Genomic DNA, 14,082 nt, shown 5'->3' with positions numbered 1-14,082 from the left:
TTCTTTCAGAAGTGGACGGCCTCTTCCTTCTTCCTAGTCTGTCTCAGTCTATAAGCTGGGCTGTTTCCTGTGTACCAGGTGCATCTCTCTGGGTTCTAAACACCAGAGGCTCAGCCTGCAAAACTCACGTCTATATGTCACCACAGTAGGACAAACCAACAGACAAATTTGTCCTGCTGTTGGAGACCTCTCATGTCACCCCCACCTGGCTGACTGTTCCTCTGTCTGGCTTCCTGGCTTTTAATCCCCTTTCTCCTGCTCTTCCGGCCTGCTACTCTGGCGTCCTTGCATTGTATCTGCTCACCTGTAAGCCTGGGGCTCAAGGCTTTTATCCCTTTCCCTGCTCTTCCGGCCTGCTACTCTGGCGTCCCTGCGTTGTCTCTCCTCACCTGTAAGCCTGGGGCTCAAGGCTTTTATCCCCTTCCCTGCTCTTCTGGCCTCCTACTCTGGTGTCCCTGTGTTGTCTCTCCTCAAAAGATGACGTATAGCACCGGGCAAATAGGCTGCAAAGCACCTCTTTCAAGTGCTGAAGAGCAAAGATGTCTCCTTGAGGACTGAAGTGTGCCTGACACAAGCATGGTATTTTCAATCGCCTCATATGCATGTGAAAGCTGGACAGTGAATAAGGAGGATCAAAGAAGAGTTTATGCCTGAGCTGTGGTGTTGGCAAAGAATGCTGAAAGTACCGTGGACTGCTAAAAGAACTAACAGGTCTGTCCTGGAGGAAGTGCAGCCAGAATACTCTTTGGAGGTGAGAATGACCAGACTGTCACACATACTTTGGTCATGTTGTCAGAAGGGACCATTCCCTGAAGAAGGATATCATACTTCGTAAGGCGGAATGTCAAAGAAAGAGGGTGTTCTGGTTACCTAGTGCCACTCAGACAAGAATATACCACAAATGGGATGACCTTAACAAACAGGAGTTTATTCTTACAATTTGGAGGCTTTAAGTCCAAGTTCAAAGTGCCAGGCTCTAGAGACTGGGTAAAAGCTCCTCAATCTTGGGCTCCAGCTCTGCCTCCTCCTCCCGGCCCACTGGAGTTAGAGGTGTTTCTTCACTCAGACAGCTGCTGGCTGCTGAGGCTGAGAAGCCCCAAGGTTGACAAGGAAAAAGGCACAGTACTGATGTTACCAAACCTCATGCCAGGCCATTAACTTAAGTCCATTTTAAGTCCCAAGGTCGGCAGAGCATAGCAGGCTGCTGAGCAACAACATGGCTACATGCAGGGTCCCAGTGTGCCATAGGCTAGAGACCATTCTCAGAGCTTCTCCTTATATACAGGAAGGAGACCACATACCCAAAGGCAGCTACTCAGCTGCTCCCCAGTAGATTCCACCGTGGAGTTGATTACCAGTCTCATCTTGGGGAATACTTCATCCAGATGCCCAGCCACTCAACCAGGCCTAGCCAAGTTGACACACAAACATAACTACCACAGAGGGGAAGGCCCTCAATGAGATGCGTTGACACAGTGGCAGCAGCGATGGGCTTAAGTGTAGCAAGAATCACGGAGCTGGCTCAGGACAGGGCAATGTTTCGTTCTGCTGTGTATAGAGTCACTATGAGCCAGAGACAACTCAATGGCACCTAACAACAATAACAACATAGTCAAGCTCATATTTCAACTCTTGTTTTAATTTTCTTCAGTTTCAACTTGAATGTACATATGAGTAAGTGGTCTTGTTTTGACTGATGATATTGGGTTCTTGATCATCTTTTTCCTCAGGTGTAGATGATTTGATTCCTATGTATTCCATCTGGTGAGGTCCACATGTATACTCACCATTATGTTATTGAAAAAAGGTATTTGCAATGAATAAGTGACTGGTCTTACAAAATTCTATCATGAGATCTCCAGAATCATTTCTATAACCAAGGCCATATTTTCCAACTGTTGATGCTTCTTTTTTTTTCCAACTTTCACATGCCAATAACCAGCAATTATCAGTATGTCTTGATTGCATGTTTGGCCCACTTAAGACTGCTGAAGTTGATATAAAAATCTTCAATATATTCATCCTTAGCTTTAATGGTTAGTGTGTAAATATGAATAATAACACTATTAATTTGTCTTCCTTGTAAGTATATGGGTATTATCCTATCACTGACAGCATGTACTTCATGATAAATCCTGAAATGTTCTTTTTGATAATGAATGTGACACTATTCCTCTTCAGTTTGTTACTCCCAGCATAGTAGACCATATGATTGTGTGATTCAAAATGGCCAATGCCAGTCCATTTCAGCTAATGCCTAGGATATCAATCTTTATGTGTTGCATTTCATTTTTTTAATTTTTTTATTCTTTTAATTGTGATTCGGGTGAAAGTTTACAGGACAAATTCACTTTCTATACAGCAGTTAATACACAGTTTGTTTCATGACATTAACTGCAGACCCCATAATATAACAGATGTCTTCCCACTTCCTCCCTGTGGTTACCTTTTCCCTGTGTCCTTCTTTCTTATGCATTCCTGCCCTCTGAGATATTTCTGTGTGCCAATGCTGCCTTTCTGATATCCCATGACTGACTATTCTAAGGAGCATACCTACTTAGTGTAAATGTTTGCCTTATATGCCTGTCTATTGTTTGGCTGGAAGCCATGGGAGTAAATTCAATTCAAGACTTGAAGAGTGAGTAGGGACCATCAGACCAGTAAGCCTGATCTTTTTAGAATTTTGAGTTTTGTTCCACATATTTCTCTCGTTATAACCAAGATCTCCTGCACTGAACCCTTTCTGAGTGGTTGACAGTGGTAGCTGGGCACCATCTAGTTCTTCTTGTCTCATGGTCATATAGACTGAGGTTTGCATGGTGTTCTATTTCAGTTTTGACAACTTTTACTTTTCCTAGATTCATAATTCATACATTCCACATTCTGATTATTAATGAATGTTTGCAGCTGTTTCTTACCATTTGGAGTCATGCCCCATCAGCAAGTGAAGACTCTGAAAGCTTTACTCCATCTATATCATTAAGTTTGACTATACTTTGAGGAGGCAGCTCTCACAGTCATATGAGTGTCTTCCAACCTGAGGGGCTCATCTTCTGGCATTATATTAGTGTTTCACTGCTATTAATAAAGTATTCCAGTAATATATCAGACAGTGTTTCACTGCTATTCATTAGGTTTTCACTGGCCATTTTTTTTTTTTTTTTTCTGGAGTGGATGGCTCCTTCCTTCTTCCCAATTAGTCTTAGTCTGGAAGCTTTGCTGATGTCTGTCTACCATGGGTGACCCTGCTGATATTTGAAATATTGGTGGTATAGCTTGCAGCCTCACAGATAATTTAAATAATGTGAAATAGAGGATGGTAGGTCTCTAAAATCTCCAGAGATTATGTGAACTTTATTAAATCTACTAAATAATTCATTTTTCCTCTATGTTAAGAATTCCTCTAACATCATTTTGTTGCATTTATGTAGCTTCCTGCAGGTGTGTGTGTGTGTGTGTGCGATTATGTATATATGGTTACTTTACTTTTTTTTTTTTTTTAGTTGAAAATAGGGGTTTTTTTTTTTTTTTTTTTTTTTTTTTGTTTTTTATTGTGGTTTTTTTTTTTTTTTTTTTTTTAATTGTGATTTGAGTGAAACTTTAAAGAGCAAATTCACTTTCCATACAGCAGGTCACATACACTTTGTCTCATGACATTGACTAAAATTTACCACAATGCAACAGCTCCCCTCTCACTTCCTCCCCATAGTTGCCTCTTCCCTGTGTCCTTCACTCCCATGCACTCCTGTCTCCCTGTGCACACACAGCCCTTCTATTCTCCCGTGATTGTTCTCTCCAAGGAGTGTATCTACCTAATGTAAATGTTCACCTCATATGCCTGGCTTTTGTTTGGCTGGAAGCCACAGGAGTGGGTTCAATTGCAGCTAGGGGCCATAGTCTCAGTGGTTCCATCAGGCTATATCAGACAAGGAAACTTGGTCCCTTTTTTTTTTTTTTTTTTTTTTTTTTCTTTTTTAATGATTTTGAGTTTTGTTCCACATTGTTCTCCCTCTCTATCCAGGATCTCCTACATAGAGTGGTTGTCAGTGGTAGCTGGGCATCATCTAGTTCTTATGGTCTCATAGTCATATAGGCTGAGGATCACATAGTAGTGTACCAGTCACTTGGACTAATTGTTTCCATGGTCTTTGATTTTCTTCATGTTTCTGTGCTCTGGATGAGGAGAGAGACCCATCATTGCATCTAGATAGCTGCTTGCAACCTTTCAAGATCCCAGTCGCTACTCACCAAAGTAGGATGTGGGACAATGTTTTGTGTAGTATGTGATGCCAGTTGAGCTTGATGTCCCCTGTCACTATGGTCCCAAGCACACATGTCCAACTGCTTGCTCCCTCTGGGTAGCTGGTTGTGGCCAAGAAGTGACTACAACCTTGTCTCTTGTTAGCTCTACTATATATCTGGGAATTCTTACAGAACATACAAATAACACTTGTAGAAACATTGTCTGCCAAACCTATACATGGTCTTGGGCACACTCCCCACTGCATAGACATACTTAATCGTTGAGCCTGTCCACCCATATATCCATGTTTGCCTTCACTGACAATGAAGTACTGTTTGTGCAAAAGGGTTCATCTTTGTTGTCTGTACCTCCTATTCACCTTTCTATGTCTTCCCCTTCCTCAGTGCCACTGTGTTGATCACTCATATTTGGTGATCAACAAATCAGTACTCGTCTCTACCTATCTAATAGTGTTCTCTCCCTTCCCCTCCTACCCCTGGTAAACAACGAAGATAATTTTCTCCCATATATAAACCTTTTGTTGATTTTTTACAGTAATGGACTAATAAATATTTGTCCTTCTGTGTTTGACTTTTTTCACTCAGCATAATGTCCTCCAAGTTCATCCATGTTATGCGGTGTTTTGCGTATTCTACATTATTCTTTAGGATTGCATAGTATTCCATTTTGTGTATATACTATAGTTTGATTATCAGTTCTTCAGTTGATGGACACCTAAGTTGCTTCCATCTTTTGGCTATTGTAAATAGTGCTGTGATGAACATGGATGTGCATATATCTGTTCTTGTCCTGGCTCTCAGTTCTTTAGGATATATACCTAGTAATGAAATGGCTGGGTCAAATGGTATTTCTAATTCCAACTTTTTAAGGAGTCGCCATACTGTTTTCCACAGTGGTTGTATCATTTTACAGTCCCACCAGCAGTGTATGAGAGTCCCAAACTCTCTGTATCCTTGCCAGCATTTGTTATTTTCTGTGTTGTTGAACTTTGCTACTAGTGCCGGAGCAAGATAGTATCTCATTGTTGTTTTGACTTGCATTTCTCTAATGGCTAGTGATCGTGAACATTTCTACATATATTTGTTGGCTTCCTGATATCCTCTTTGGTGCTGTTACTTCTTATCTAAAGCCTTGAGGTAGAGCAGAAGATTAGAGGATAGTGTCATGAGGTTAGAAAGTTCAATAGAGGAAAAAAGATTATTTATATGGAATATCTTTTGAAAAATACTAAACCAAAAAACCAAACTCACTGCCACTGAGTCGATTCCAACTCATAGTGATCCCTTTTGGGTTTCCCAGGTGGTAAATCTTTATGGGAGTAGATTGCCCAGTCTTCCTTCCACAGAGTGGCTGGTGGGTTTGAACCTCCAGCCTTCTGGTTAGCAGTGAAATGTCTTAGAGGAAAGCAGCTTCTGACACTTCAAATTTTCTCCTTCATTCATTCAACCCCTACTAATACTGGAGCTGAGATACTTCAGTGAAAGTTTCTGTACTCATGGAGCTTAATTCTGGTGTTTGTGGGGGAAGCAATCAGTATACATAAATAAATAGTATAATAAAAGAGGATGGTAAATGCTATGAAGAAAATCAAACAGGATAATGTGATGGAGGATGACTATGATTGGAGCTACTTTAGATATGGAAATCAGAGAAGTATTAGACTGATTTGAATTGAAGTCTAATTAGGAAAAGGAGGCAGCCTTGTAATATTTGTTTTGTTTTTTGTTTGTTAGGTGCCTTTGAATTGTTTCCAACTCATAGCAACCCTATATACAACAGAGTAAAACACTGCTTCATCTTGCACCATCCTCAGGCTTGTTATGCTTGAACCCATTGTTGCTTTCAGCCCAGATCCATCTGATAACAGCCATGATATCTCTTGTTTCACATCTCCTTCTGAATCTGGCTTGAATTTTTGGCAATTCAAAAAGAATTGGTCAACGTTTAACCATTTCAAGAGGTAGCATATGATCAAGAACTGATGGTATTGAAGGAAGTAATCCAAGATGTTCTGAACACAATGGTGAAAAACAAGGCTCCAGGAATTGACAGAAGATCAATTGAGATGTTTTGACAAACAAATGCAGTGCTGGAAGTGGTCACTTGTCTATAAGTCAGCACAAGTGAGACAAGTGCTCACTTGTCTATGCCAAGAAATTTGAAAGACAGCTACTTGGCCAACCAACTGAAGAGATCCATATTTGTGCATATTCCTAAGAAAGGTGACCCAACAAAATGCATAAATTATCAAAAAATATCATTAATATCATATGCAAGTACAATTTCACTGAAAATAATTAGAAAATGATTGCAACATTTGAAGGAAGATAATTCCTAAAAGAAGGAAGAGCTAGCATAAATTTCTAAGGCAGGGACGAAGTTGGCATATTGAAGGAAAAGCAAGGTAGTCAACACAGCTAGAGCAGAAGAAAGCCAGGGAGTGGTGGAGAGGGGTCAGAGGTGACTTGTGATGTCTATTATCTATATATGCAAATAGACATTTGGATGTGCTGTTGGCTATACTGATCTGGAGCTTAAACGAGAGATCAGGGTTAGAGATAGAAATTCAGAAATCACTGGTTTTTAAATCAGGCAACCAGATGAGAAGACCTAGAAAAAAACATGAAAAGGTAGAACAGAACTAAGGACCAAGCCCAAGGGCACTTTGTTATTTAGAAGGTAATAGGACCCACAAAGCAGACTGAGAGGGAGCAGTCCAGAGAGTAGGAGGAAAACCAGTAGAGTGAGATAGAAGGCTAAGGAGGAAAGAGTTTCAGGAAGAACAGGGTGATTAACTGCATTAAGCACTGTTGGGAAGTTAAGTAACTTGAGGACAGAGAATTGACCTTCAAGTTTGGTAAAAGGATAATTTTGGTGACCCATATAAGAATCAGTTCAGTTATAGGCTTGTTGTTATGTGCCATCAAGTCATCTCCAACTCATAGTTGAGTCTGTTCTACATACTGTTGTGCATAAGGTAACTTATGTACAACAGAACCTGGTCCTGTGCCAGCCTCATGATCCCTACTATACCTTCCCATTGCTGCAGCCACCATGTCCATCCACCTTGTTGAGGGCCTTCCCCTCTTTCGTTGACCCTCCACTTTACCAAGGATGACATCCTTCTCCAGAGAATGGTCCCTTCTGACAACATGACCAAAGTAGGTGAGATGAAGTCTGGCCATTCTTGCTTCTAAGGAACATTCCAGCTGCACTTCTTCCAGGACAGATTTGTTAGTTCTTTTATCAGTCCATGGTAATTTCAGCATTCTTTGCCAACACCACAACTCAAAAACATCACCTCTTCTTTGGTCTTCCTTATTCATTGTCCAGCTCTCACATGCATAAGAGACGATTGAAAATACCATGGCTTGGATTAGGTGCATCTTAGTCTTCAAGGAGATATCTTTGCTCTTCAGTGCTTGAAAGAGGTCTTTTGCAACAGATATGCCCAAAGAAATGCGTTGTCTGATGTCTTAACTGCTGCTTCCACTGGTGTTGATTGTAGAACCAAGTAATATGAAATCCTTGACACCTTGAATTAATAACATGTTAAAAAACAAAGCAAAACAAAACTCACTGCCATCGAGTCAGATCCGACTCATAGTGACCTCTCCTTGGGTTTCCGAGGCGGTATCACTATGGAAGTAGATTGCCCAACCTTCCGTCCGAGGAGTGGCTGGTGGGTTTGAACCATCAGCCTTCTGGTTAGCAGTCAAATGCCTTAGGCATTATGCAAAAAAATTCTGATATAATAAAATAATGGCATTTAAGCTAATGATGTTTGCCCAGTAGTATAAGTCTTAAAAACAATAATACTGGTACTTGAAACCACTTTGTTTTTGTTTTCTTATGTTCTGACATTCTAGAGTTTCTTCATGTCTGTTAATATCCTGAGGTAACATTAATTGGGCTGAAATAGTATGCTGAAAAACATACACATGTTCTCACCCCCTAACTCTCCAAACAAAAAGCAATCACCACCAAAACACCCCAGTTTATATCAGAAATCTTTAAATCTGGAACCATTTTCTAACCTTCCTTGGAGTTGTAATTGTTGTAATTGTGCTTTTCTCCACTGAAAATCATTGTAGTATTGTTTTTTCCTAAGACATCCAGAAAGATATATGTGTGTACTGTATATGTGATCATAGTCTTTTCAAACAACTGCTCAAGGGACAGGATGAGGGAGTGGAGAGCTAAACAAATTGCTACTATTCCCTCAGAAAGCCAATGTTACACTAGCAGTTCTATTTCTGGGGAGGAAAATAATCCAATTTTAAGGCTGGCATAAGTATTATGCTCATCGTTCACTCACTTACTTACATAGGTGCCATAGCATTCTGTAATTTCATGCCAACCCTTCTAACAAAGACGTGGTATGGCTTTGTGCTGTATTTGTTTCTTCCTGTTTTACAATGATAATTTGTACTTCCAGAAAGGGTTAGAGGCAGCGTCCAATATTGAAACATTGAGGCCAGACCATTAACAATAAACAAACATAACAAATTGTAATGAAAGGAATAGAAATCCCAATAGGAGTTCTGTAATGAGAGGAGACATCATTGGGTACCCAGGAACGTCTGAGTAGCAGGCATTTTATTAGGTTCTGGTGAAACTGTGGGGAACTAGTCATACTCTCCAGGTAAATGAGTAGTTCTAGGCAGAAGCACCCTTATTCCTTGGCCAGTGCCTGCTTGTCTGTCTTTCTCTCTTAAAATATAACTTCATACAGGAAAAGGTAAGAATAGAACAAGAATTTCTGAATATCCCTTACCCAAATCTATCAAATTGTTTACACTTTGCCTTATTGGCTTGCTTTATTATTTCCTTTCATGTAGACTATGCACACACATACAACATACACATATATGTATATTTACACACACACTTATATAGTATTTTTTTTTCTGAACTGAGAGTAAGTAGGAGACACCATGGCCCTTTACAATGACATACTTTAGTGTTATTTTCTCAGAGCAAGGATATTGTCTTACTCAACCAAAGTACAATGATCAAAATCAGGAAAATTAACAACCATACTACACTCATCTAATGTACAGGTCTTATTTAAATTTTGCCAATTGTCCCACTAATGTTCTTTAGACTAAAAGGAAAGAAAAAAAAATCTGATCTAGTGTTCAGTCCAGAATGAAAAGTTGTATTTAATTTTCTTTAGTTTGGAACTTGATAATTTTGAATAATTTTGTAGAACATCCCTCAATTTGTATTTGCCTGATATTCTTTCATGATAAAATTCAGGCTATCACAGAAGTGAGGCTCTGTTTTACTTAAGTACACCATGTCAGGAGGCATGTGATGGTGGTGATGCTAACTTTGGCTAGCTTGTTCAGATCCTACTTTCTGGTCTGTGGTGTGAGGCAAAACTGTGAACTCCTGAGACTTGGTTCACAAATTGAAGGTGATTTCAGCATTCTTTGCCTACTATTGGTTTTCCTCTATTTGTTCCAGACCCTAGATACATTCCCTACTCTTCTTTGCTCTGCTCCAGATTCTGGGAGACTGTTTCTTGTAGACTGCATCAACTGAGTCTCCTTGCTTCCTGGTTTCTAACTAGATTCAGCCAACGGGAGATAATGGCAAAAGATCAAAGACTGGGAGGAGAAAAGTCAGGGCATTTATTCCCCTGTACCCTCATTGCTTTACTTTAGCCCAGGTCCTTGGCCATGGCTTGTCCCTCCATGACAGTTGCTCTTGCTTTCACTCAGTCCTGTGGGTGGTAAGGGCTTCCTCCTGTTGCTAGTCTCTGGCCTCCACATGTTGTTTATTCTCTAAACCACCTGTAAAAGTAGTTTCTTTGTTAAAAATTCTTCATTTTATGCATCTGAGTTGCTTTCTGTCTTCTACTATGATTGACTGGTTCTGCTTTCACTATTTGTGGTTTTTGGGGAGAAAATACGGAGAAAGAGACAACCTTTAGGAATGTGTAATCAGTGGCCAGTGACATGACTTAACATCATTAAAGGATGAACAAAATCCACTTATTGATTGTTAATTTACTACATGTAAAGCATCAAATAGAGTCCTGAAGAAATGCAAGACACATGTCTTTTCCCTTAAAGTGCTTAGAATGGATTTGAGGAAGCAAATGGTACCCAATTGATGAGTTCTTGGGAGAAGAGAGGAGAGGAAAGAGAAAAAGATTAAGGCAGAGAGAATGCTGAATGCTGGAGCAGTAAGGGAAAGTTTCTAAGAGGTGGCAGAGAAGAGGAGAAAGTTTAAGTGTATTGAGGGACTCTTGGTGGCTTTGTGTGGTCTCTCTTATGTCTCTTCTCTTTTTTTTCTCTCTTATCATATACTGTTGTCTCTGACTCATGGTGACCTTATGCATAAGAGAACAAAACATTGCCCAGTCCCATGCCATCCTCACAAATGTTGATATGTTTGAGCCCATTGTTGGAACAACTATATCAGTCCATCTCATGGAAGGTTTCCCTTGTTCTCACTAACCCTTGACTTTACAAAACATGAAAAGTTTTTTGCACTTGTTCTTTCCTTATCCCACATTAATCCTATTTTATAGGTGAGGAACCAAAGGCTCAGAGGAGTCGGGTTACTTATTTGAAGTCATAGAAATAGCATGTGACTATACTAGGATTCAAATCCAGTTCTGACTGAAAAATAAAGCTCATCATATTCTTTTAATTATAAAAGCAATAAGGAGTAGAAAAGAAAGTTCTATTAAGGATAGACAGTGGGAGAAACATCAGGAAGGCAGAAATATTTGCAATGCTTGGTGTTATTAATTGCTGTGAGAAAATAAAAAGCACACAAGAAGAATTAGAGTTTCATGGAGGCTATTGGGTGTTTACAGGCCAACCTCTTGTTATAAAAAGCATGGTGAAAGCTATAGCCTATGGCCAGAAGCCAATGGTCAACCAATATGGTGCATGTGGAAATATTTGATAAGATGAAAGATGGCCATCCATCAGATTAGAATTGCCCAGACACCTTATTAATGTTGTTAGGTGCCATTGAGTCATCTCTGAATCATAGTGACCCTGTGCACTACAGAATGAAACACTGCCTGTCCTGCACCAGCTCTGTGATCCTTGCTATACTTGAGCCCATCACCGCAGCCACTGTGTCAATCCATCTTCTTGAGGGCCTTCCTCTCTTGTCCACCTTATCAAGCATGACATCCTTCTTCAGGGAATGGTCCTTTCTGACAACATGACCAAAGTAGGCCTGACGAAGTCTGGCCATTCTTGCTTCCAAGGAGCATTCTGGCTGCACTTCCTCCAGGACAGATTTGTTAGTTCTTTTAGCAGTCCTTGGTACTTTCAGCATTCTTTGCCAACACCACAGCTCAAAAGCATCAATTCTTCTTCAGTCTTTCTTATTCATTGTCCAGCTCTTAAATGCATATGAGGTGATTGGAAATATCATGTCTGTGTCAAGCGCACCTTAGGCCTCAAGGAGACATCTTTGCTCCTCAGCACTTGAAAGAGGTCCTTTGCAGCTGATTTGCCCAGTGCTATACGTCATCTGATATTCTAACTGCTGTTTCCATTGGTGTCAATTGTAGAACCAAGCAATGTGAAGTCTTTGACAACTTCAATCTTTTCTCCATTTATCATGATGCTGCTTATAGGTTCAGTTGTGAGGATTTTTGTTTTCTTCATATTGAGATGTAATCCATACATACTGTATTCTTCAATTTTCATCAGTTAGTGCTTCAAGTCATCCTCACTTTCAGCAAGAAAAGTTGTGTCATCAGCATATCGCAAGCTGTTAATGATTCTTCCTCCAATCTTGATGCCATATTCTTCTTCATATAGTCCAACTTCTCGGACCTTATTAAAACCTTATTGATGGTCAATGAAAATATCCTTAATGTAAGTAGCTACTGTTTTTTGCAGCTATCTAATTAAATATATATATATATATATGAAAAGAATTAGTTAAATATTTTATCATTTGTTCTAAGTTTACAATTAGATTAAAAATCAGTCCAAAATATTATATGCTATAATTATATATTTGAAATATAAATAATCTTTTCTCCAAAGAGTTAAAGATTGGCAACCAAAGACAAGTAAGCTGATTCTAAGTGGCAGAAAAGTGCCTGTTGTAGAATTAAAATATAATGTAAAAAATTGAAGAGTATGATAACCATTACTGATAGAGAGTTTTACAGTACTAACTTATAAAATATGTACTATCCCATTCTTTCTTCACCATTATTTTGTAAGACAAGGATTATTATCACTATTTCACAGGTGCCCAGTTTTGAGTTTTCTACTCATTGAATGGACAGAATCAGTCTTAGGTGTTTTCTCCTGTCCTGTATTCAGGCTTGTTGCCTTCCTTTAGATTCCTTCACTCTCCTCCAAGTCAATTTCTTCACTTTCTAACACCCTCCCCTTTGCCACAGTCTCTAACTGCCAGCTGATTGTCTTTCCCTGCCAAGCTGTTAACTGATATTGAAGGTAATAGTGGGTAATAATTTAAGCTGTCATCTTTCCTAGAGGGTTCTGAGTTTTAATTGAGAAATCAGAAAGGAGAGATCCTTTAATATTCAAAGAGAGAAACTATAACGATGCAACCACAAATGATTTGATATCATATTCTGAGGCAAGGAGACTCCATATGGGCCACCTACTTATAAGAAGAGTCTGAGCCTGGTCCTCAGATGTGCAGAGAACATGGTACAGACTTTCAGTAAGGCAGAGGAGATGCAAAGGAAGTGCTTTAGGTTTGCTTCTTTCTTTTCTTCTGAAGATCTGCTTACTTTTCCATGAGAAGGTCAGGGGTTTGGAGTAATGGTCCCTTGCAGCATCTGAACCTCTCTCTTCTGATGGGCTTGGCCTGAGCACCCACACAGCTCTCTCTTCTACTTGCCTGAGGAACAACAGCCAAGGTGACGGAGGATGGGTTCTACTATCAGCACATTAAAATGGAAGACCATCACCTTATTTGACACTCTTTAAGAGTAAAGTATAAACTTGGACAATCACTTCCCAAACCCTGCTGACATCTCTCCCTCCCACAAAGCTGTCATAAGAAAGAAAAAATTGTTTTCTTTAAGGCAAACTCTTGTAATTATGGCTTTCTTCTTGGTAACAACAGGTAATTTCTCCTAGGATACAGGCACAATGTTGATTTGTTAGATTTAACATAAAATGCCTAGAAATGACAAAGAAAAAGTGTGGGAGATTAGTTGTTTCTTTTTACCCCCTTACTGGTACCCAAAGGTCCCAGAAGTGATGACTGTAATTCTCCCCTCCTGGCTCTGCTTCTTTCTTTTCCTTTGAAGATCTGCTTACTTTTCTGTGAGAAGGTCAGGGGTTTGGAGGAATGGAGGAAGGTACTGAAGAGCCACTCTATCCTTAGTTCCTAAGAACCTCAAACTTGAGTTTGTCAGTGTCCAGTGAGTCTCTCCTGAAAATTAAGTGTGGCGAGAAGCCACTTCTATGGGGGAAAAAAAGTCCCAGGATGTGCAAACTGTTAGTGCACTTGGCTGTTAACTGAAAGTTGGCAGTTCAAGTCCATGCAGAGGTGCCTCAGAAGAAAGTCCTCGTGATCTACTTCTAAAAGTCAGCCATTGAAAACCCTATGTAATGCAATTCTACTTTGACATACCTGGGGCCACCATGAGTCAGAATGGACTTGATGGCAACTGTTTTTGTCCTTGAATGGGATAGAAAGCAGATTGTAAGGAAGACAGAGAGGTGCATAAGAAGTACAGACAATGCTGAAAGGAAGATGGTGGACTAGGCACAAGGACTGCACAGACCCTCTTCAACAAAGAAAAGGGAAACCAATTAACACAGACACAGAAGATAATCTTGGAC

The sequence above is a fragment of the Orycteropus afer genome, unplaced genomic scaffold (genome assembly GCF_000298275.1).
Source record: "Orycteropus afer afer isolate SDZICR_OR568_19922 unplaced genomic scaffold, OryAfe1.0 scaffold00477, whole genome shotgun sequence".
Taxonomy (NCBI): domain Eukaryota; kingdom Metazoa; phylum Chordata; class Mammalia; order Tubulidentata; family Orycteropodidae; genus Orycteropus; species Orycteropus afer.
This window is presented reverse-complemented; position numbering follows the sequence as displayed.